Raw genomic sequence first — 26,411 nt, 5'->3', positions numbered from 1 at the left:
CCAAATTAAATAACAAAAAGGCCATAGTGGAGGTCTGGGTAGAAGGTCATCACTGACCCTGCCAGAAATAAAGCCTGCTACACACTGGAACAAGAAAACCCAGAGTTTCCTCCTGCTATGTCTTCCTAAAAATGCCTTCCTTTGGAATTAGCCCCCACTTCCTTCCACGAAGTCTATCACAGGGATTTGAAGCTTGCTTGACTCTAGGGGAACAGACCTGAAGATGTCTTGGAGCATCTGTGAATCTAGTGCCCAGTGCTTTCAGAGTTCATTCAGCACTCTGATGATAGAAAGTCACATTAATAAATCACCCCTGGGGCACCTGGGGGGCTCAGTCTGTTAAGCATCTGCCTTCGGCTCAGGTCATGATCCCGGGATCCTGGGATCGAGTCCCGCATTAGGCTCCCTGCTCAGCAGGGAATCTGCTTCTCCCTCTCCCTCTGCCTACCACTCCCCGTGCTTGTGTGCTCTCTCACTCCCTCTGTCAAATGAACATATAAAACCTTTAAAAAATAAATAAGTAAAAGATAAATTACTCCCAATGCAGACAATATATATTTTCTGGCTGCGGTGAATGGGATTCTGGTAATATTTTCACTGCCCTTATGGGTGTTGTATGACCACATGCTTTTGTAACTAAAGAGACCAAGGACTGAGGGTGAAGGAGCTGTTGCCTCATATATACTGAGAGCCCAATGATGAGCACATATTTATCTCAATGGGCAGGATTGAACCCCAGAGACAGGGAGTAAAACAAACAAGTAAATCCCAGTTACCTGGGTTCAAATCCTACTTTGGCTTCTGCAGGCTTTTGAACAAATGACTCTGACAACTTTAAAGTTTAGTCCTGCTTCCTCCCCACTTCTCAAGATTATTCGGACCATAACTGTAACAGTCATTATGGCTCTTCACAAATATTCTGAGGTGTCTCATTTTTTCTTTTCAGCCACAGGTTAAGATTGTACCTTTCTCTCCTCTTCCCCACAAAATATAAGGTGGGCAATGTGACTTGATTTGCAAATGGAAAGTGAGCAAAAGGTCACCTCTGAGCAGAAGTTTTAGAAGCTGTAAGCAATTCTTTGTGAGTTGCCATGCACTCATTGTCTCTGCCTGGAGACCAGCAATGTTTCCAGTAGTGACTGTTTGCTTGAGTCCTAGAGTCCACAGCTTGACCTGCAATGGTCATATAGCTTGACTTTGTTGCCTTGGCCCCTGACATTTGGGTATAATTCCAATAGCAGGATAATCTAACCATGGGTTATCAGGGGCAATAATGATGAAAATTGGTTTTGGGGTTGTGAAAAAAAATACACAATGTTCTATGGCCTGCAAAGGGCCATATAAACAGGCATACAATTTGTGGTATTTAAATTTCATGGAGGAGAAGGGATGGGTAGGCATTTAGGAAAAAATTTTCTAAGAAGTCTCCTTAAAGGTACAATAATGGGGGAAAAAAAAAAAACATCTAGATTGATAGATCCAGATCTTGAAGACCTTTGAATGCCATCTTAAGGAACTTGAACTTTAACTTAAGAACAACAAAGAGCCATTGAAGTGCTTTGAGCAAGTTAGTGACACACACACTTATGTTCAAGGAAGATCACTCTAGTGGAAGTATGGAGAATGGACTGAAGTTGCACAAGACCAGACGTTAAGTAACCAATACAAAGTTAATCGCAGGAATCCATGCAAGACAGGATATTGGTCTTGGTGAGTAAGCAGTACTGATGGGAGAGATTCTAGAGGCATCCATTCTCCCCTTTATCGTTTTTAACATCACCCTCCCTTGTTTAGGGTGGCATTGTGCCCAGTAAGACACCTCCCCAGATCCCTTTGCATAGCCTTGTCACTTTTCTAGAACAGTTTACTAGCCCTGGATGGTCTTCGTGCATATTGTTCATTAGGAAAGAAAAATAATTCCACTTTTTATCCATATATCTTCAATAAAATGCATATATTGGGAGACAAAATTAACATAATTTAGTAGAATAGGACACTTACTTTTTAGAGTAGGAAGGATTTAGAATGTAGAGTACCTAACACTGTCCAAAATAGAAGCAAGCAGCTAATGTTAATTGCCTCCTCCTTCTGTCTCTTTGTCCCTATTTAGGAGTAAAAACACTTCCAGGTCAGAAACCAAAAATTCTGGTCTTCCTCTTACATTTATTTAGTAACTAGCATGTGAAAGGTATCTTCCACATTGTATAAAGCAAGCATTTGATACTTGTTGTGGCTGATCCCCTACAGTTTTAATGAATGTTTAAATATTACTTTGATATAGGGAAAGCATTGTTTGTAGTAAATGTTTTCAGACAGACACATACAAAAAAAATCCCAAATGGATTATTCAGGTTTATGTTGCTACAGAGGATCATTGTACCAGGTGATTCCTTATTCCATTTTATTTAGCTCTTTTGGCAGTTTGATCAGTTTTGACTCAGTCATGGTGAAAGCAGACTTCATTTTGCAAGACTTTATTTTCATTAGATAATGCTCTGGGTAATCTCTGATAAAGAGAATATCAAAAATAGGAAGTAAAAATAAGAAAAGCACTGAGAAATAGCAAAGTAAACAATAAATCATATGTCCTTCTCTTCAATGCAGTTATTTTATGTAAAGAGGGGGATAAAAAGATTGTTTAGGTAAATTTATCCCAATCTTCTTAAGGTCTGTGAAAAATAAAGTGAAATTAAAGCAAAAATCAGTTAAGAAGGAGATATAAATATGATCTCAATTCTGTTGGGCTGGGGAAACAATAATACATCTATTAGCACATTTAGGAAAGCCATACAAGAAGACTGAAAGGAAGTGCACTGGGGAATCACCATCTATCACCAAGGAATGTTATCATGGTTGTATGTGATTTAGAATATATATATAGAATATATTTCTAGATTTCTTGTGATAACTACTTTTATAATCAAGAAAAAAGACACTTCTTAGAAAGCTTTTTAGACAACATTCCTTTGACTTGAGAGAATTGTATATGGGTCTCTAACAAGCCTTTGAAAGTTGTTCAGGTGGCTCCTCTCACTGTTGATATTTATTCCCTCTTCACAGGATTATGGAGTCAGGGAAAAAAATATGAGGTGGGGATGAAGTACCATAGTCAAGGGGTTAAGAACAGAACCATGGACAAAAACCACCCAACAATAGTAACTGTGGAAATGTGTGTTAATAAACCAAAAAGTGCTTTGAGTTTGAACTTATAAAATTATTTTCATAAATACAAATCCATAACACACAATAAAACAGAATTATAATGTAAACAGACATGTGATGAACAGTCTGTGTATCATCTTGCCACACTAAATAATAGTACGTGAATGCTCTTCAGTAACTGATGAGATCTAGTCAAATATAAATAAAGGTATAAATAATGCCCTCAAACCGAAGTCCATTTATCTCAACTGGATGAGAAATTCTGTTTAGTTAAACTTCACCCCTTGCTGTTAGCTGATCACATTTACCAGAGAAAAACACACCAACTGAAAAAATAAATGGACCTCTAAAAAGAAATGTGATCTTTCAAGCAGATCTGGTGAAATGTATTGTACTCATGTATATATATATATATTTGTCTTCGGCACAAAGATTTGACAACTTACTATTTGCAAAGAATAAAACTGTTCCTCCAGGGTAAATAAACTCAATAAATATTAATTGATGAGTAAAATCTTGGGTTAAAAAAAGGAGCTAAGTAAATTTTCTTTCCTTGGGTAATAAAATAAGAATAAAAGGAAGGACATTGTGTTAAGAACCCTTCGGGAGAAATAATTAAATTGGTTGGATTGGTCTCCACATTTTTCAGAAGTTTGCTTTACACTTCCCCCCCAAAAAGCCACAGTAGGCAAATGAGCCAACTGTTAGGCAGATGGCAATGCGATGGCCTTGCAGTGTGGAAAGCAAGAGCTTCAGAAGGTCAGCATAGTACCCAGGGGCTATAGAAGCAGAGCTGAAATGAAATGTAGGGTGAACAAGTGAAAGGAGAATGGAAAGGGCAACTTCCAAAGAGGCAGCATAAAATCAGATGCCATCAAACTTAACCACAAGGAGAAAAAAGAAAAGGCCTAACTGGATGACAAATGACAAAATATAATACCCAAAAAGAAATGGAGAAGAGAGGAGTCATATGTTCTCATGTGAATATCTAGATAGTTCCCAGATATGCTTAGAGTAAACAGGCCCATGTGATCATGAGTTCTTCTCTCTCTGCCTGGCCTCTGCGTGGCAAAAAGGATAGAAGTCACGTCTCCAATTTCCACTTGGTTTCCCTTTCTGCAACAGTATAGCAGGTAGTTTATATCCTGGAGGGAAAAAAAAAAAAAACTCTAAGAGTAAAAACAAACAGGTTATCAATTTGAAAAACAGAAATGTAATTCTAGGGATTAAGCCATCTTGATGGTAACACTAATTTTCCTGAACACTATGATGAAAAATGAAATGGACAGAAATGGATACTTTAAACATTGAGATTTTTGCATATCCTCTTATTTCGTAAGGACTTTTTTAAAGCAGTGCTGATCTTATTTAGTTTTGGATCACCCCCCAAAAAAATTCCCATTGAAAATGACTAAACTGCTGCAATCACCAAAATGGCTTTCGTTCTGTGACATTATTTCATTTCCACCTCAAACGATGTACTGTAATTCATTTCTGGTACTAACCAGCCCTCAATTTTAGGGCTCAGTCCTCCACAAGATAGCTCCCCACTTCAGATGATGGTCACATTTTCAGTTAATCAAATTCCTGATTAACTGGCTACAAATTTGGGGACCCATGACCCCCTAAGGTTTGATTGTTCACTAGAATGACTGACAAAACTCAGGAAAGTGTGAAACTTACTATCACAGTTTTATTATTAAGGATATAGAGGACCAACCAAATGAAGAAACTTGTAAGGCAAGGTCTGGAAGAGTCCCCAGTGCAAAGCTTCTGTGCCTTCTCCTCGTTGAATCAGGGCCCTCACGCTCTAGCACATCAATGTGTTCTCCAACTTGGAAGCTCCTAATGAACTAAACTCCAAGTGGCTACAACAAAAAGCACATGGCTGGCATATTAAGAGATGACACTGGAAAGATAATTGAGGCCATGGGCGGGGGTAGGAGGAGGCTTTGTATTCTGCACTGCATTTGAATATTATTTTTCAGACAATGGAGAGCCACTAAATTTTTTTGGAGAAGAATACTTCACTTTGTGTCCATGCTTCCTGTTCTTTTGAGAGCTTGTCTTTTGAGAGCTTGGAGACAAAAATGAGACCAATTAGACTATTGAAATAGTCCAGAGGCGGTGGGGCAAGATGGCAGAAGAGTAGGATCCCCAAGTCACCTGTCCCCACCAACTTACCTAGATAACTTTCAAATCATCCTGAAAACCTATGAATTTGACCTGAGATTTAAAGAGAGGACAGCAGGAATGCTACAGAGAGAAGAGTTTGCGCTTCTAACAAGTACAACTCGTTTTTAGCCACTCTGCCCTGAGCAAAATGACTAGAAAGATGAACTCACCACAAAAGAAAGAGTCAGAAACAATACTCTCTGCCACAGAGTTACAGAATTTGGATTACCATTCGATGTCAGAAAGCCAGTTCAGAAGCACAATTATAAAGCTACTGGTGGCTCTGGAAAATAGCATAAAGGATTCAAGAGACTTCATGACTGCAGAATTTAGATCTAATCAGGCTGAAATTAAAAATCAATTAAATGAGATGCAATCCAAACTGGAGGTCCTAATGACGAGGGTTAATGAGGTAGAAGAACAAGTGAGTGACATAGAAGACAAGTTGATGGAAAGGAGAGAAGCTGAAGAAAAAAGAGAAAAACAATTAAAAGATCGTGAGGAAAGGTTAAGGGAAATAAACGACAGCCTCAGGTGTTTTAATTGGGGTTCCAGAGGATGCTGAAAGGGACAGAGGACCAGAAATCATCTTTAAACAAATCATAGCTGAGAACTTCCCTAATTTGGGGAGGGAAATAGTCATTCAGATTCAGGAGATAGAGAGATTCCCGCCCCCCCCCCCCAAAATCAATAAAAACCGTACAACCCCTTGACATTTAATAATGAAACTTGCAAATTCCAAAGATAAAGAGAAAATCCTTAAAGCAGCAAGAGACAAGAGATCCCTAACTTATATGGGGAGAAATATTAGATTAACAGCAGACTTCTCCACAGAGACCTGATAGGCCAGAAAGGGCTGGCAGGATATATTCAGGGTCCTAAATGAGAAGAACATGCAGCCAAGAATACTTTATCCAGCAAGGCTCTCATTCAGAATAGAAGGAGAGATAAAGAGCTTCCAAGATAGGCAGAAACTGAAAGAATATGTGACCACCAAACCGGCTCTCCAAGAAATACTAAGGGGACTCTGTAAAAGGAAGAGGAAGCCCAAAGAAGCAATCCACAAAACCACAAAAACAGGGGCTGAATAGGTATTACGATGACACTAAATTCATATCTTTCAATAGTAACTCTGAACGTGAACGGGCTAAATGATCCCATCAAAAGACGCAGGGTTTCAGACTGGATAAAAAAGCAAGACCCATCTATTTGCTGTCTACAAGAGACTCATTTGAGACCTAAGGACACCTACAGCCTGACAATGAAAGGTTGGAGAACCATTTACCATTCCAATGGTCCTCAAAAGAAAGCTAGGGTAGCAATCCTCATATCAGATAAAGTTTATCCCAAAGACTGTAGTAAGAGATGAAAAGGGACACTCTATCATACTTAAAGGATCTATCCAACAAGAGGACCTAACAATCATGAATATTTATGCCCCTAATGTGGGAGCTGCCAAGTATATCAATCAATTAATAACCAAAGTAAAGACATACTTAGATAATAATACACCAATACTGGGAGACTTCAACACAGTGCTTTCTGCAAATGACAGATATTCTAAGCACAATATCACTAAAGAAACAAGAGCTTTAAGTGGATCAAATCCAACTGGGCCAGATGGATTTCACAGATATATACAGAACTTTGCATCCGAACACAATTGAATACACATTCTTCTCAAGTGCACATGGAACTTTCTCCAAAATAGACCACATACTGGGTCACAAATCAGGTCTCAACCGATACCAAAAGATTGGATTGTCCCCTGCATATTTTCAGACCATAATGCTTTGAAACTTGAACTCAATCACAAGAAGAAATTTGGAAGAAATTCAAACACGTGGAGGTTAAAGACCATCCTGCTAAAAGATGAAAAGGTCAACCAGGAAATCAGAGAAGAATTTTAAAAATTCATAGAAACTAATGAGAATGAAGATACAACCATTCAAAATCTTAGGGATACAGCAAAAGCAGTCCTGAGAGGGAAATACATCACAATACAAGCATCCCTCAAAAAACTGGAAAGAACTCAAATACACAAGCTAACCTCACACCTAAAGGAACTGGAGAAAGAACAGCAAATAAAACTTACACCCAGCAGAAGAAGAGAGTTCATAAAGATTCGAGCAGAACTCAATGAAATCGAGACCAGAAGAACTGTGGAACAGATTAACAAAACCAGGAGATGGTTCTTTGAAAGAATTAATAAGATAGATAAACCACTAGCCAGCCTTATTAAAAACAAAAGAGAAAAGACTAATTAATAAAATCATGAATGAAAAAGGAGAGATCACAATCAATACCGAGGAAATACAAACGATTTTAAAAACATATTATGAACCGCTATACGCCAATAAATTAGGAATCTAGAAGAAATGGACGCATTTCTGGAAAACTACAAACTACCAAAACTGGAACAGGAAGAAATAGAAAACCTGAATAGGCCGATAACCAGGGAGGAAATTGAAGCAGTCATAAAAACTTCCCAAAACAAAAAAGTTCAGGGCCAGATGGCTTCCCAGGGGAATTCTATCAAACATTTAAAGAAGAAACCATACCTATTCTACTAAAGCTGTTCTGAAAGATAGAAAGAGATGGAGTACTTCCAAATTCGTTCTATGAGGCCCACATCACCTTAATTCCAAAACCAGACAAAGACCCCACCAAAAAGGAGAATTATAGACCAATATCCCTGATGAACGTGGATGCAAAAATTCTCAACAAGATACTAGCCAGCAGGATCCAACAGTACATTAAGATGATTATTCACCATGACCAAGTGGGATTTATCCCTGGGATGCAAGGCTGGTTCAACACTAGTAAAGCAATCAACGTGATAAATCATATCAACAAGAGAAAAAACAAGAACCATATGATCCTCTCAATAGATGCTGACAAAATACAGCATCCATTCCTGATCAAAACTCTTCAGAGTATAGGGATAGAGGGAACATTCCTCAGCATCTTAAAAGCCATCTACAAAAAGCCCACAGCAAATGTCATTCTCAATGGGAAATCACTGGGATCCTTTCCCCTAAGATCAGGAACACAACAGGGATGTCCACTCTCACCACTGCTATTCAACATAGTACTAGATGTTCTAGCCTCAACAATCAGGCAACAAAAAGAAATAAAAGTCATTCAAATTGGCAAAGAAGAAGTCAAACTCTCCCTCTTTGCAGTTGACATGATACTGTACACAGAAAACCCAAAAGACTCCACCCCAAGATTGCTAGAACTCATACAGCAATTTGGGCAGGTTACAAAATCAAATGCCCAGAAATCAGTGGCATTTCTATACACTAACTGAAGAAAAAGAAATTAAGGAGTCAATCCCATTTACAATTGCACCCAAAAGCATAAGATACCCAGGGATAAACTTAGCCAAAGAGGTAAAGGATCTGTACCCTAAAAACTACAGAACACTTCTGAAAGAAATTGAGGAAGACACAAAGAGATGGAAAAATACTCCATGCTCATGGATTGGAAGAATTAATATTGTGAAAATGTCAATGCTACCCAGGGCAATTTACACATTCAATGCAATCCCTATCAAAATACCATGGACTTTCTTCAGAGAGTTGGAACAAATCATCTTAAGATCTGTGTGAAATCAGAAAAGACCCCGAATAGCCAGGGGAATATTGAAAAAGAAAACCAGAGCCGGGAGCATCACAATGCCAGATTTCTGGTTGTACTATAAAGCTGTGATCATCAAGACAGTGTGGTACTGGCACAAAAACAGACACACAGATCAATGGAACAGAATAGAGAATCCAAAAATGGGCCCTCAACTCTACGGTCAACTAATACTCCACAAAGCAGGAAAGACTATCCACTGGAAAAAAGTCTCTTCCATAAATGGTGCTGGGGAAATTGGACAGTCACATGCAGAAGAATGAAAATAGACCATTCTCTTATACCAGACACAAAGATAAACTCAAAAATGGATGAAAGATCTAAATGTGAGACAAGAATCCATCCAAATCCTAGAGGAGGACACGGGCAACACCCTTTTTGAACTTGGCCACAGAAACTTCTTGCAAGATACATCTATAAAGGCAAGGGAAACAAAAGCAAAAATGAACTATTAGGACTTAATCAAGATAAAAAAGCTTCTGCACAGCAAAACAAACAGTCAACAAAACTAAAAGACAACCTGCAGACTGGGGGAAGATATTTGCAAATGACATATCAGATAAAGGCCTAGTATCCAAGATCTATAAAGAACTTATTAAACTCAACACCAAAGAAACAAACAATCCAATCATGAAATGGGCAAAAGACATGAACAGAAATCTCACAGAGGAAGACATAGACATGGCCAACATGCACATGAGAAAATGCTCTGCATCACTTGCCATCAGGGAAATACAAATCAAAAGCACAATGAGATAGCACCTCACACTAGTGAGAATGTGGAAGTTTAACAAGACAGGAAACAGCAAACGTTGGAGAGGATGTGGAGAAAAGGGAACCCTCATACACTGTTGGTGGGAATGTGAACTGGTGCAGCCACTCTGGAAAATTGTGTGGAAGTTCCTCAGAGTTAAAAATAGACCTGCCCTACGACCCAGCAATTGCACTGTTGGGGATTTACCCCAAAGATTCAGATGCAATGAAATGCCGGGACACCTGCACCCCGATGTTTCTAGCAGCAACGTCCACAATAGCCAAACTATGGAAGGAGCCTCGGTGTCCATCAAAAGATGAATGGATGAAGAAGCTGTGGTCTATGCATACAATGGAATATTCCTCAGCCATTAGAAATGACAAATACCCACCATTTGCTTCAACATGGATGGAACTGGAGGGTATTATGCTGAGTGAAGTAGGTCAGTCGGAGAAGGACAAACATATGGTCTCATTCATTTGGGGAATATAAAAAATAGTGAAAGGGAATAAAGGGGAAAGGAGAGAAAATGAGTGGGAAATATCAGTGAGGATGACAGAAGAGACTCCTAAGTCTGGGAAACAAACAAGGGGTAGTAGAAGGGGAGGTGGGCGGGGGGGATGGGGTGACTGGGTGACGGGCACCAAGGGGGGCACTTGACAGATTGAGCACTGGGTGTTATGCTATATGTTGGAAAGTCGAACTCCAATAAAAAATATATATATATACAAAAAAAAAAAACAGGAAAGAAAGAAATAGTCCAGACATCAAATGACAGGAAACCATGGTATGGAACAGTGCAGGAATACCAGAAAAGAGAACCAACAAGATTCACAGGTCCTGGAGGCACAAACAGGAGAGGTTGAAGATGATTCCCGAATGTCTAGCATGCCTGACTAGGAATATGGTATCACTGAAAACAATGAGGAACTGTCCTAGTTTGCTCAGGCTGCTCTAATAAAATACCATTAACTGGATAGCTTAAATAACAGACATTTATTTTTCACAGTTCTGGAGGCTGGGAAGTCCAGGGTTGAGGTGCCAGCCAATTTCATTCCTTTGGGGCCTGTCTTTCTGCCTTGCTAACAGCTGTCTTCTTGCTGTGTCCTCACATGGAAGGGAGAGAGAGGAAGCAAGTTCTCTTGCTCAGGAACAAATAGTATCATTTCCCATATTCTAAAACCTAGCACTGAAATCACCCCAAGCATCCTCAACCACGATTTCCAAGGTATCCTGACTTGACTCCACCTCTTTTTACAGCATCATGTGTTGTCACTCTTTTTCACTCTTCTCACTCAATAACGTTGAGATACAGATAATTCACAAATGTGTCACAGTATTTTAAGGATTCCTGTTCTCACTCATGCTATTCCCTGTGTGGAATACTCTTTTGATATCCAACTTTTTTTTTTTCCTCTTAGGGATGCTCATCTTCCAAGGTTCAGCTCCAGTATCATCTCTTCATAAAGCTTTGTGGGAACACATCTCACAGGTACCCTGGGATGCCATCATAGGATAGAGTGTGTCACCCTGGGATGCCATCATAGGATAGAGTGTGTCACCGATCCATTAGTCTGCCTTTTCCATTAGACTGTCAGTCCTTGACAGCAGAGATTCTGTGCACTCTACTCTCTACCTCTAATATTTAATAGTGTATGGCATTTGACCGCAGCAAAATTTTTTTTAATTTCTTAAGCGTGTCCAGTTAGTTAATTAACTGACTTTTCAACACTGAAACAAACATTTGTGAGTGATTAATGTGCAAAACAATCCCTGGAGTGCTCTGCTTTTCTTTCCCATGTGCTGCACTTGTTATTTAAATGTCTATTTGAAAGGGCCAATGTCTAGACGGGCCAAAATAGGCAAGAACAAAAATTCTAAGTGTATTTCCTTTCGAGAAACATAATCTATTTCTAAAACAACCTTGTGGAAAGTCCCTGAAGAATAGAGTGGAATAGAGCATCTTTTCATGAGTCACCTCACTCAGCTGTTTCCCCATGAAGAACATGGAAGGTTTGTTTGACATGAAAATACTAGAAAATGAGACATGGAAAAATTATATGGACATGGCAAAGGATGCTAAACACTAAAAGAGATCATTCAAGTTGGCACAAAAATATAGATAAGCCATGTTTCTAAAAGAGAATAAATATGATCAAAGCAATTAGAATGAGAGATGATTTGGGCAGAAAAATCTAGAAGACGTTAAATTAGAAATTTTATTTTGTTCAGATTGTACTGTATTTTCTTTGAGATTGCAAGTTCCTAACCCCATGACTGTTTTTATTGAACACCCACAGTGAATGAGGCTTTGTTCAGCAGGATCTAACAAAACACCAGTGTAAATCATTCAGCAAGCATGGCCAAAGGATCACTACACCAACAATTAATCAGGCTTTCTGCTCATTCTCCTTTCCAGGGGTTAAAAGTTATAAGTATTATGTCTAATAAATTGAAATCTGCCATATATCTACTAGGTCACAGAGCACGCATTATAAAATAAAAACATGCCAAAACAAAATCGGTGGTCACTTACATTATTTCCTGAAGCATTTTCAAACACATCCAATCTAAAAATAGATTTGTAAAACAAGCTGTTATCAATTTAGAAAAGAACACAAAGTTAAATTCTCTATAATCCTGAGCAGAAATAAAGGGTTCATCAATTGTACAGACTGTAATTTAGCAAAACCTCATTGTGACATCTTGTTCAATTTCCTGAAAACAAAAAATACTCAACACCTATAAAAACAGCAAAATGAATAGCTTCAGAATGGGCTGATATGCCAACAACCACACACAAAAAAACTATATAAATGAGAGATTTTGCTGTGGCTAAAGAAACACTGATAAAAGGAATCTTGAATAAGAACTATGAGATTAAAAAGATAATAAAAAAATAAAAATAAATAAAAAATTTAAAAAAAGAACTGAAATTGAATGCTAAGAATTAAAAGAATGCTTATGATTTCTGATTTGCTTGGAATTTGTGACAAGACATTCTGATACATTTTTATATTCTTGAGAATTGTTTTTGTATATTACAGTAGCTCATAATTCAGGGTTCAATTCTTCAATCTAAAACCTAACATTTGGGCAGCCCCAGTGGCTCAGCAGTTTAGCACCGCCTTTGGCCCAGGGCATGATCCTGGAGACCCGAGATCAAGTCCCACATCGGGCTCCCTGCACGGAGCCTGCTTCTCCCTCTCCCTCTGCCTCTCTCTGTCTCTGTCTCTCATAAATAAATAAATAAATAAATAAATAAATAAATAAATAAATAATCTTTAAAATAAAATAAAACCTAACATTTTTGAGCACCTACTATATATATACACACATATATATCAGAAATTAGGTAAATTAAAACAAAAGTCCTGTTGTCAAGGAGAGAACCCTCTTCTAGTGGAAACTAACATGTAACTAATTACAAAACTAATGATCAATTGCAATGATAAAAGTATTTCCCCCAGATGGATGGTCTAGAGATATTGACAACTTCCTCCAAAAGGATGACTTTAGATAGAGAAGCAGGCAGGGCCCATTTCAAGAAGGGAGAACAAAGTTTTTGCTTTTTGTCACAAACTAGATTGTAAGTTTACTGAAGGCAGAGACTGTCTTTCCCTTCTTTATAAAACTCAGTGCAGAGTAAAGTTTCAATGACCTTGGTTAATTGCCAAATATAGTTCTGCTTAATGAAATTAGCTAATTTAGAATTTGACAAATTGGAGGCACCCAATGAAAAAAGAATAATGGGACAATAAGAAGTCTTCAGGGTGTCTAGGTGGCTCCATCCGTTAAGTATCTGACTCTTGATCTCAGCTCAGGTCTTGATCTTATTAGGGTCATGAGTTCAAGTCCCACATTGGGTGTGGAGCCCACTAAAAAAATTAATGTCAAATCTTCACAAAACTGAAAATAATTCATTCATATCTCTTCAAAAGAAAAATATAATCTGTCAGAGTTAGCCATAGGATTGATAAATATTAGTCTGAAGCCAAATACTGTTTCCAGGTTTGCTGATTCATGTGGCTCATATCCCACAGTCACTACCTCAAGTACAAGCAAATTCTGGGTTTCACATACCCCAAATGTAAAAAGAAGCTTTTGGTGTGAATACTTAAAGGCTCTGGCTTGTACTGGCTTTAACAGAAAAAATATAAGTACGTCCAAGGTAATTTTAATCTTGACTACAACTGAGAGATTTAAAGCTTTGTCACTGGAGAAAGGAATAAGAAAGACAAAGAACAAAATGAAAGAAGAATAGAAATAAAGAAAAAAAAGGGAGAAGGAGTAAAGAAGAAAAAGAAAACAATGTGGGAAATATGAGAGAGACACAGATATTCCATCACTAGGATCCGAATTATTACCCAAGTTCTACACTAGAAAAATCTCTATATGATGTCCTCAGTAATCACCAAAGACTTGGATAATAATTGCATATCAAAATGCACAGAAATCCATACAACCGTCACTTTACTTTTTGAAAAGTGGAGTTATTCTCTTCTGTTATTTATGATTTGAGATGTCCATTTGTTCTGATTTTCTAGTGTATATGCTTCCTTGAGATTAACTTCAACTGTCTCTTCAAGTCAGCTATTATTCTTAGTTCCTAGCACCCAATCACCATCAGTCAAGTTAGTAGATGCTATTGCCCAGGACGTTCCCATGGAAGTTGAGAAAAAGCTCAGGTTCTCCAATAGCATTAGGAATAGCCCTTAGTCTGGGAGCTTTGGTGTAATTTACAGCAGTATAATACCAGGTCAGTTTGCACTTGTCAGCATTTGTAGTATATAAGAGTAATAGTTTTATTTTTAAAGATTATATTTATTTATTTGAGAGAGAGGGAGAGAAAGCATGTGCAAGGGGAAGGGGCAGAGGGAGAGGGAAAAGCAGACTCCCCGCCAAGGAGGAAGTCAATGTGGGGCTTGATCCCAAGACTCTGAGATCATGACCTGAGCAGAAGGCAGATGCTTAGCTGACTGAGCCACCCAGGCGCCCCTAGAGTAATTGAGTTTTAAAGCAGTTCTATGAGGGACAAGTTTTTGGTGTGTGAAAACGTTCAATGACAAGTAGGCACAAAAATGGTGGGGGAGCGGGGGATGTGCAATGCCATTCAACAGCCAGTCCACTTCTAATTTCTTCCCAAACTGTTTTAATTGGTCCTCATTGTTGTGAAAATAATCTGGCTCATATTTTAAGTAAAGATTGCCTATTTTTTGTTTGATTGTTTTTGAGAATGAAGGAGGCTTTTCACTACTTATTTTAGTAACTATTATCAGAAAATATGACTCTTTCCTTTAGATGTATTATTTATTCTATAAATGGTGTGAAATGTATGTAAATTCAGGGTTATTTTATCCCTCTCCATTGTTCTGAGCAATGTTGAATAGACTGGGAGTAGGGTCTCTGCATGGATCAGATGATAGTTTACAGAATGAAAGAAGAAAAAACATTGATATTACTCTGATTTTTTGTTTATTACTTCGATTAAGTTATCCAAGTAATGAGAGTCGAAAAGAAAAAACTAGTTGTTGTCTCTCACATATTCTTCTTGATAAAGATCACTTTACCAAGGCCAAATATCTTGTAAACGTGGTCTTCTCTCCCCAGAGATTCCAATGCATGCTATCCTTGACCTGGATTTCATTAAAGTATATATCTTAAATTTCCCAATTATCACTCAACTCAATCAATCATCCATCAAAAACTATTCAAACTATCAGTTAATCCCCAAGCACTATTCTAAAATGATTTGCCAAGAGTCCATTATCTTAAAAGCATGTGAGGCGCTGATAACTCTGTGCTATTGATCAGCGTGTTCCTTATCAGCCTGCCCTGCAACAGGGCAGTGATCACTGGGTACATTTCACGGCCTGGTGACAATGCCCCTGGAACTTCTTCAAGCAGCAAGATGTTCCACAGCAGATGGGGTTGGTCTAAGATAAGCCTAACATTTCTACATCTTCTGTAGCTAGCCGTGTTTGAATTAAGAAAGAGTGACAGTCGTTTTTAGACCTACACTTTCTTAGAGACTCAGAAAAATAATTCATAATTTTAAAAGCCAGCAAGTAGGACCTTCCTATTGAGCAAGTGCTTCATAAATCCTTGATTTAGAGTCACAGAGCTGACAGAGATCTCGCAGATCACTCCAGCAAGTGCTTCCCAACGTTTTCTGATGCTCAAATCCCTTTCATTGTAATATGCTATCTTGAGATCTCCCTAGAATCGTAGCTCCTTGGAATGTGATCTAGAACAGGACGAGGATTCAGGTGGACATGACCCCTTGGCCCAGTGATTCTTCACCCCCTAGAGAGAGGAGAACAACTGAAAGAAGGTTAATACATTATTACCTAACTTTCTTATCTTTGCCAATCCGATAGGTAAAAACCTAACCTCAGAACAGTTTTAATTGAAATTTCTCTTATTATGAACAAAGCTCAACATACATGACTTTACTTTGAAAGTAAATAATTCATAAACCCAGGACTGCTATTAGTTAATTTAGTCAGCTCTAGATTACCTGAGATCATGGGTAGAGGTGGTCATTTTTCCTGAATTGTCAAAAACGATATACAATGATTTAACGATGATATACAATGATTTCATGCTAACTTATTTCATTAAAAATGTACAAGTCTACTTTTTAATCCAAAAATATTTAAAAGAATGCAAAAAAAAAAAAACCACCAAAACTATGTTTAGGAGCACTAGATATTACATAAAACACTTAACCAAAAACATGGCCACAAGGTTCTGCTTTTTAATATCTTACAACAGTGCTTAAGTTAGGTAAAGGCATGGTTCAGAGCAAATGTTCTTCCTTCCCCTTTCCTCCCTCGGAGTCAAAGACCTAAATAAATGGAGAGATATGCTGTGTCATGAATTGGAAAACTCTGTACTTCTAAGATGAAAAAATCAGACTTCTCCAAGCTCCATACATTCAGAGCAATCCCAATAAAAATCCCAGCAGGAATCTTTTTTATGAAAAGCAACAAATTGATTATAAAGTTTATGAGGAAAGGCAAAAAATTTAGAATAGCTAAAATACTTTTTTAAAAGAGGTCAAAGTCGGAGAACCCATACTACCTGATTTCAAGACTTACTGTAAAAACTACAGTAATCAAGGCAGTGCAGTATTGGTGAAAGGACACGTCATAGATTATTGAAAATGAACTAGACCCACACACAGTGATCAATAGATTTTCAAGAAAGGTGCAAAGGCAAGTTAATGGATAATACACACACACACACACACACACACACACACACAGCTATGTGTTTCCTAATGTTTACAGAACTCATGCAAATAGTATTCTTACCTTCCCTCATGTGGCCAGTTACATACATCCTTGTCTCAGGCCTTTTCCAAAGAACTTATGTGTCACTTGATCCCATTCTTTAGTAAAAAATTCATGTGAAATATTAAATAATTATATCTTTATATTTTATTTCCTTTAAAAAGCTTTTATATAAACTAATGGAAATAAATAACAATAATAAGAATAATAGCCACCACCTATTGAGCAGCTATGTTTCAGACCCTTTACTAAGATCTTTATTATTCATCATGTTTAACCCCCTAAACAATTTGAAGATTATTATTCCCATTTTCCAAAGTAGAAAAAAGGTTAAAAAAGATGAAGCCAGGGGATCCCTGGGTGGCTCAGAGGTTTAGCGCCTGCCTTGGCCCAGGGAGTGATCCTGGAGACCCCGGGTCGAGTCCCACATCGGGCTCCCTGCATGGAACCTGCTTCACCCTCTGTGTCTCTACCTCTGTGTGTGTGTGTGTGTGTGTGTGTGTGTCTTTCATGAATAAATAAATAAAATCTTTAAAAAAAAAAAAGATGAAGCTACTCACAAGACTGTGAACTCATTCAGGGTAAAGACCATGTCTGATGAATCTGGGTAGCCCCAGAATCAAGCACCAGGCCTGGCAAGCACTCAGTAGATGTTGAACATATGAATAAAACTCACCCCAAGTCATACGTTGAGTAAATTGTGCCACTGGAATTCAATTAGGCCTGTCATAGTACTCCCCCATTTAAAGACACCCAATACTATCTAGAATATAACCCCAACTCCTTACCTTGACCTACAAAAAAAACACTTGGAGATGCCTGCCTGCCTTTCTAGAGCCCATTTCACACCATCCCCCATTACTCATTGTCCAACTTCTGTTCCTCAACCACAGCAAGCTTAGGGCTTTGTCATTAACTGCTGCTTCTGCCTATATTAGCCCTCATTCCCCTCTCTCATCTATACATGGCTCTATCCTTCTAGTCATTAGGATCATGGTTTAGAGACACCTGAGTGGCTCAGAAGTTGAGGGTCTGCTTTTGGCTCAGGGCGTGATCCCCGGGTCCTGGGATCGAGTTCTGCATCGGGCTCCCTGAGAGGAGCTTGCTTCTCCCTCTGCCTATGTCTCTGCCTCTCTCTCTGTGTCTCTCATGAATAAATAAATAAAATATTTTTTTAAAAAAGGATCATGGTTTAAATGCCACCTCCATAGGCCTTCTCTAACCCACCCCATCTCCCTCACCCACTGCTAGTAGTATAAAATAGCCACCCAGTGACTTCCTATTATTTATAGTACTATTGTAATTTTCTATATTGCACTTATCATGTTCCAACGTTTTTCTTATATGCTTACTAACACATTTACTGTCTTCCTCCTCTGCTAGAATATGCTATATAAATATTCAAGGTTTATATTTTTCCACTTACAGCTTCTAGATTTAAAATAGCAACAAAAAAAATTAAAAAAAATAAAATAGCAACAAAAAATAAGGAAGTTGGATGATATTATTTAGTATATACCTAAGTCCCAAGAGCAAGGACATTATCGATCTTGTTCACCACAATCCCCAGAAAATGGAAAGACCCTGCCATATAGCAGGAACTTAGCTGATAGACTAAATAAATGATCAGTGTTTCGTTTCATGCTGTTTTCCTATGGTCATGCTTATAGGCCCCAATTGAAGAAATAAATTGTGCCACAACCTGTTATTCCAGATCTCTCTGAAATATTCTAGTCATTCCCTATGCTCTGGTACTTCCTTTGTCCATATGGCACTCTGCCTCCCCAGTCTGGCAGCAGCCTCCTAGTAACTAAAGCAACTTGTGGAAATTAACAGCTGTACCATTGATTCTGAGGCCATGCCAGGGGTATTCCCCAACAGGTGCCAAGTTTAAATATAGGCTGCAAGGAAATGCTCTATTGCTGGTGTAAAGTGGGATCCCAGACAACTGTACAGCACTGGGACTCCACAGGGCCAAGAGTCTCTTTAGTGACATTTATGTTTATATCACCAAGGCACAACCAAAACAGTTTCTCTTTCACAGACCATCACTTTTGCTTCTTTTATCATAGTAGTAAGTAAAAGAAATTTCTTGGCATTCATGTAAATAGTTTTTTTTTAATAATAAATTTATTTTTTATTGGTGTTCAATTTGCCAACATACAGAATAACGCCCAGTGCTCATCCCGTCAAGTGCCCCTCAGTGCCCATCACCCATTCACCCCCACCCCCCACCCACCTCCCCTTCCACCACCCCTAGTTCGTTTCCCAGAGTTAGGAGTCTTCCATGTTCTGTCTCCCTTTCTGACATTTCCCACTCATTTTTTCTCCTTTCCCCTTTATTCCCTGTCACTATTATTTATATTCCCCAAATGAATGAGACCATATAATGTTTGTCCTTCTCCGATTGACTTACTTCACTCAGCATAATACCCTCCAGTTCCATGTAAATTGTATAGAACTACTCTATCCTTCTACTCCAATTGGCTTTAGAATATCCCAGATGTCTTATTTCAGCCCCAGATCCCTATAGTTTATGTATGATCATTTTACTCATTTTATAATTTCCTAGTCTGGCTAATAGCTCAATACCAAAAAAGTTCTTTTATCTGTTGCAAAGTTCCCACAAAAGAGTCCCAGCTTCTCTAAGAGCTGCTGTTGACAAAGCCCACGCTTCCCACCCACAGTGCCTTGGTGAAATGCTTATGGAAGGTAAAATAAAATTTGAAGATGTTTCTCCACTTAAATCATGAATGCATTTTTTTACAATGTTAGCCCATATCCACCATTATTTGTTCGTAAATACTGCACTTTTCAATCTGACATTAATTTGAAAATAGAAATCCCATCTCAGGGGTATCTGGATGGCTCAGTCAGTTAAGCATCTGCCTTAGGCTTAGGTCATGATCCTGGGGTCCTGGGATGGAGCCCTGAGTCAAGGTTCCTGCTCAGCAGAGAGTCTGCTTCTCCCTCTCCCTCTGCCCCTCCCCACTGCCCATGCTCTCTCTTGCTCTCACTCACTCTCTCTCTCTCAAATAAATAAAATATTTTAAAAAAAATCCTTAATTAAAAAAAAAAAGAAAGAAAAAGAAAGCCGCTCTTAGGACAACAAACTAGATGGTCAGTTCAGAAATGGAGGAACCACACTATCTTGAAAATTACCAAGAGATAGCTTCTTCAAGTTTCCTTAGTAATGCATTAGTCTTTTATAGTCTCAGAATTGAAGGCTGAGGAACAGCAATGGCACATGAACCTGGCAGTCTAAAAATGAACTTTGTTATTCCGTGACTTAGGATAAGTGACTTACTATAAGATAAAACGAAAAAAATCAAGATACAAAACTGACAAAGTATTTTTTGTTTAAAAAAAGAAAAATGTGGTCATCTCTAGGTACTTGAATAATGCATTACTTTTGTTTTTTCTACTTTTTTGTAGTTAAAAGAATTCAACAGTGAATATGTACTAGTTTATAATTTTTAAAAGTATTTCTAAATACTTTAAGTATTTCAGTTCAGTGCTCACATGTTCTGTAAGTATCAACATCCTCATTGTACAAATAAAAAACTGCTCAGTCAGGGCTTTGTCTCGAAGTTTATATATTCTTTATTTATCATATTTGTCAAGTTCCCAATTAATTCCCCTGCCAGCTCTACACTGACGTGCCAGACAAAAGAAGGGGAGTTATAATAAAGGTTGAAGGAAGAATAGAAACTGGGGAGTTTATATGTGATATTCATGATTTTGACCAATTATAGCTGAGTCAGTGGTAAGTGCCCATCACAGCTTTTAAGATTAACAGTGTGAGGCAGGAACTGTCCTAGGGATCAGAACGCTCCCAGTAGTTTGGTTTTGAAGATAAAGACTCCAACCACCCGCTCTAACTGTAAAGAAAAGCAAAAGGAACAGACGTCACTGGCTGCTAGCTTACCGACAGCAAACTACTATGATTCATTATTTTTGGCAAGCAAATTAGAGATAGTAATGTTTTATTTAGAAGTTTTGTACAATTTAGCAATACGCAGGAGGTCATGTCTCACAGGACTTCACCAGGGTAACATCACGTAGGTTTTGCAAATCTATCCAAATCAATAATGAATTATTCCTTTGATTTAGGCATATAATAAAAAAAAATCAACTTCCTTACTTTTTGTTGTTAAGTTTCATCTAGGAGCTGTAACTGGAAAAATAGGAACCATAGCATGTTTATTAAACTGATTCATCTATTTGTATATCATATCCCACTAGTTGCAAAACATTTCTTTAAAAAAATGTTAATTCTTAAAGGAAATTATGAAATTCTTTACCACTATCCTCCACATGGACTGGGGGGAAAAATGCAATAGCTGCTGGCTTTGAGGAAAAAGTCTTTTTTTTTTTTTTTCTCTTTCTCTCTCTGAGAAAAATAGAACTATATTAGGAATACACAGTGACTTGAAGCTCTGATCACCATGAAGTTCAGGAAATATGTTACCTCGTTCTAACAAGGATATCCTGTGTCAGTCTTCTATAAAAGTGTGTGTGTGTGTGTGTGTGTGTGTATCTCTGTCTTTTGAGAACCTGTAATGTCAGTTTCATATGAACCTTACTTTTTACATTACTGAGCATAAAGAAAATACAAATGCTAAAAAACCTTTCAGGCTTTTTAGGCAAAACTGCTAAATACTACAAATTTTCTTCAGGCAGGAATTATATCATGAAGCTCCACATAAATATTGTGATACGAATTCAAGGTACTTGATGCTACTTTGTGGCTATTTTTTAAATATAACTATATATAATTTCTTTTCCTTTTTCTAAGGATAATCCATGCTTATAAAAAATTCAAACATGCCATAACAAAAGTAGAAAATTAAAGTCCCACCCTACCAAATGACACTTGTCATTGACATTTGTATGCTCATTTTGAATAGCAAATCTTTTTGAGAGTACAAAGCCAAATTTAGTTAAACCTGGCATTCTGAATGCCAACTCTATAGACTCAGCAGGTAGCCTAGAACACGTTGAGAACAGGTCATTTGTTGGTCACATGAAGTTAGGAATTCCTCATCAATTCATTCATTCAAAAAATACAAACATTGAGTATTTGGAATCTCTCCCCAGGCTGTCTACTTATTGCTGCTATTTTATCATTAGGCTTCTGTTTGAGAGTATATAAATAACTTTTTCCTAAAAAAAAAAGTTAATTTGTAACAATAACATTTATTCAATAATTATCGCATTAAGCTAAGCACTTTGCATATAGTATTTTATTTAATATTTACATTAACCTCATGGAGGAGGGATTATTTTTATTCCCATATCATAGCTGAGGAATCAGGGACCTACAAAGGTGAAGTGACTTACTCAAACCAAGGTCACTGAGTTATAAAACTGAAGGTCGCAGGATTAGAATGAAAACCCAGAGCCACCTCACTCCAAAGCCTGCCTTCTGAACCCCAGTGCCATATCCTTCCACAGTGTAAGCTTTCTGTGAGGAGGGAATGTCGCTAATTATTAACATTTTAATGTAAATGAGTTGACCAGAGGGGTGTACACGGTAATGTTCTACAGAGGAAGGGGGTGGAGGGGACACAGCAATATGATCAGCTGGAGAAAAATGATGACATTGGACACTTTCTTGGAAAGGAGACTCCAAGAGAAGGAAGGAAAAAAGAAGTAAGAAATAATTCAAAGATATCTAACCGATTTTACAATTACATCCCTAGAGGTAAGTTGAATTGGCTTCTGTGTAAAATTCTCTTCATTTAAAAATTATTCTTGTGAGTAGCATCATATTTTTCTGCTACTGTATGCACAGTAACAGATTACTGAGTGGTCAAACCAATTATTAGTATGTTGATCAGGAGAACAAAGACAATTTCACCAACCACATTTCTTTCTTTAACTTTTCTTTCCAAGTATTTTACAGTGGAGTAGAAATCAATAATTTTGGAATATATTTTTTGCAGATACCAATAGTTTTTTTGTTCACAACTGTTGAGGCTAGATATATAACTTTCTGAAGAAAAAATAAAAGAGAAAAATATGAAAAATATTTCTGTCATGTACATTTTTTAATCTCGATCTATTTCATCCAATGTAGTAGTGACTATCTAAATTAAATCAAATTAGAATTTCAATTCCCCAGATATATTAGCCACATTTCAAGTGGTCATTAGCCATATGTGACTTGTGACTACCATATTGAAGAGCCCAGATATATAACATTTCCATTATCATAGAAATTTCTATTGGACAGCGCTGATCTAGATATAAAGCCACAAAGTAAGAGAGCATTGTTATTTATACAGTTAACTAACCTGATGAAAGGAGCAAAATAATAAAAGAAGCCAGCTTGCATCACATGGCTGGCTTATTCAACCCATCTCTGACGTCTTGTGGTAAACTACTTCTGTTATTACCTAGCTTTATGAACTTTCACAGGTACTCAGTTAAATAAATCTAGTGCCAGAAACAGCAACCAAGAGGAACAAGATTCACTATACCCATGACAGTTATAAGTTGAAAGTAGATAAATAGAGGAAGTTCTCTGTTATTCACCCATTTTACCAATGAGAATGCTAAGACTCAAAGAGTTTACTTGTCTAATGTCAGGCAATAAGCAAGTGGAAAAACCAGGGGGAAGCTCTAGGTTTGCATGACTGTGAAACCCAATCCCATTCTATGAACTTGGCCTCTTGCCAACCGTATCATAAGACAGAATTCATGAAGGTGACACTGTTGTCTAATGGAAAGAGCAAGTTAAGAGAAAGTTTTGACACCTGTTTTAAGCTGGGTTCCCCCAGAAACAGATCCCAGGAAAAGAATGTTGAGCGTTAGTGGTTGGTTTAATTTGGAAAGTAATGCCAGGAAGCCCTGCCAGTGCAGTGGGGAAATGAGATGGGGAGGGAAGGAGTCCACATAGGGTGCACTGAAAGAGAAGATTAATTCTGTAACTGGGAATAAATTCCACTGGCCTCCTCTGGGAAATTGTGGAGACCTGTCCTCAAGGTTTTTTACCTCAAAGAGGAAGCTGAAACATGTATTCTTCAAACTTTCTCCTTTATTTGCTAAGGGATACTCCCAGGGTCATTAACTCTCAAACCCCTTGTGGACTGCCCCAGGCATGGGCAAAAAATAAAATAAAATAAAAAAATTTAAAGCCTTCAGGCAGAGAGTCTCAGGTACTTGAAGTCAGAAACCTTTGACACAGAAAGGCCAGTAGAGATGGGAACAGTAAGTGCCAAGAGGGTATGACTGGGACACGGGGAGCATCTCCACAGTCTTGGACAAAGATAAGTTTGACTTATGACTCTGCTGCTACATGCTTTATGACTTTGGGCGAACAAGGACCCATCAAAGATTACACATTTTATTTGGTGGTTGTTACGTCTACTATGTCTCCATCTGCACATTGTGCCAGGAATCCATAGGAGATGATCTGTACCTCACATTGCATCACATCAGGAGGCTCACCACGTCTGAATGTTCCACCATTAGTTGTGCTAAGTTCATCAGTGGGTAAGATGCTTCTGGCTGGATCTCTCTGGCCCTCAGATTCTTTTTTTATCATGAGGAATACAAATAGTCACACTGCTGGATTCCTATGAGGATTAAATGACATAGTCCAAGCAACTGGTATGTTGAAGTCCTAACTGTATTCTGAGTAAGGAACATAATGCATAAATACAGTAAGAGATACATTAATGAAAAGCATAATAACACCTGGAAAAAGTAGAGTGGGAGAAGAGACAAATGAGTGTATACTTGACAGCTTCACAGAAAAAACCAAGTTTTAAGAACAGATGGAGAAATGCCTTCAAATGTCAGTACAAAGAAGAGCAAAATACAAAGCACAAGATACAAACAGCAACATGGATTGGAAAAGATGGGAAAGTCAAGGTGGTAAAACTGTGATGAGGAGAGACTGGGGTAGGGGGGATTTAGATATCATGTTAAGTACTTTGGATTTTGTGTGATAGACAATAGGAAGCCATCGAAGGTTAGATTTTGTTTTAAGAATCACTTGGCTTGTGTTTCAAGAATCTAATGGTGCCAGATATCTTTTATTTGCTCTTCAGGGTCCCCTTTCACCTTTCTCTACCTATTTCTCTGCTCCATGAGGTCACTCAAGGACCTCATTGATATGGGTTTTCTTGGTTTCTCACTTCCATGTGGTTTTGACCAGTGAGGAGTCCTAACAATATGAAAGAGAGGAGAGTACTTCCCCCATCTTCCCTACTGCAGGGTCACTTCAGGATGGCTCTACCTCTCTACACAAGACAATAGTTCCTCTGAAAATATGTTCTCAAGACCCTCTCATTCTTGATTATGGGAAAGGATCCTTCCTCTCAAGCCTAGACCTAAAGAATCCTTCCTGTTAGCAGCTCAGGGAATGCCAAAACCACAGCTTGGATTCTGTCCCTACCCCACCCATACCTTTGTGCATAGGCCCTTTATTAAGTTCTCCTTGAATTCTCTTATTGGAGGTTCCATATGTCTCCTGCTACATATATTAGTAGTACCAGAATTTACTCCAGGAAACAGACCCTCAGAATAAAATTCTATGATTGATTTGTTTATCCATTGAGGATCTTAGAAGAATAAAGTTTGGATAATCTTACCAAGAGAGAACTCCTGCCCAGCTAGAGTACGGGCAGAGAGAAATGAGAACATGATCATATACAATGGTCCAGAGAAAGGAAGCTCTGATTACCAATCTATGCTGCATCCAGGTCTAGATGTATATGGACTGTATCAACTCTTGTTTGCATTCCTTTTTGTTTATTTTGCCTTTTCCCCCCTGCTGCCTTATATGAAGAATCCCAGTAATTACCAGTGTTTTAGTTCTGGACACAGATGTGACTGAACAGACATCAGCCCATGATGATTCAGTAGCCGAGGAGATTTCATCTGTTCCTTGTGATGGAGACACAAACTTTTCCCAGAAACAGAAATAGATGCTAAGGGGCCAAAGGAATGATGGTACCAGATGTCTTGTTTACCACTGCAGATCCGAGAAGCTGTTCCCGATGGGTTATATCAACTGTCTCCTTTGCCTTCTGGGCTGCAGTTTGATGCTTACACGGTCCTAGCAGGAGATTTAACAAAGCGATGAGAATGAGGTGAGGGCATTTATTCTTTGGCTCTCAGCCTGGGAGTTGCCTCTGGCCAGTTGCCTCTAGTGACCAAAGGAGGCATCGTTCCTGCCACAATGAGTGTTATAGACTGAACTGTGTCCCTGCTCCCCGAATTTGTATGTTGAAGCCCCTGATGTATCTGGAGTAAGGAAGTAATTAAGGTTAAATGATGTCATAAGGGGGAACCCTGGGTGGCGCAGCGGTTTAGCGCCTGCCTTTGGCCCAGGGCGCAATCCTGGAGACCCGGGATCGAATCCCAGT

The 26,411-nt window shown here is 38.3% G+C and overlaps 1 long non-coding RNA gene across 1 annotated transcript; it reads right to left on the bottom strand.

The window, feature by feature from the left end:
- Positions 1 to 2,458: 2,458 nt before the first annotated feature.
- On the bottom strand, positions 2,459 to 26,105 carry LOC118353573 (uncharacterized). Its single transcript, XR_004812799.2, has 2 exons — positions 25,847 to 26,105; positions 2,459 to 4,307 (listed from the first exon to the last, which is right to left on the bottom strand). It is a non-coding gene; the product is annotated as an uncharacterized LOC118353573 (long non-coding RNA).
- Positions 26,106 to 26,411: the final 306 nt, after the last annotated feature.

The sequence above is a fragment of the Canis lupus genome, chromosome 38, assembly GCF_003254725.2.
Source record: "Canis lupus dingo isolate Sandy chromosome 38, ASM325472v2, whole genome shotgun sequence".
Taxonomy (NCBI): Eukaryota; Metazoa; Chordata; class Mammalia; order Carnivora; family Canidae; genus Canis; species Canis lupus.
The sequence above is the reverse complement of the archived record's forward strand: the minus strand, read 5'-3'. Positions and strand labels throughout refer to the sequence as shown.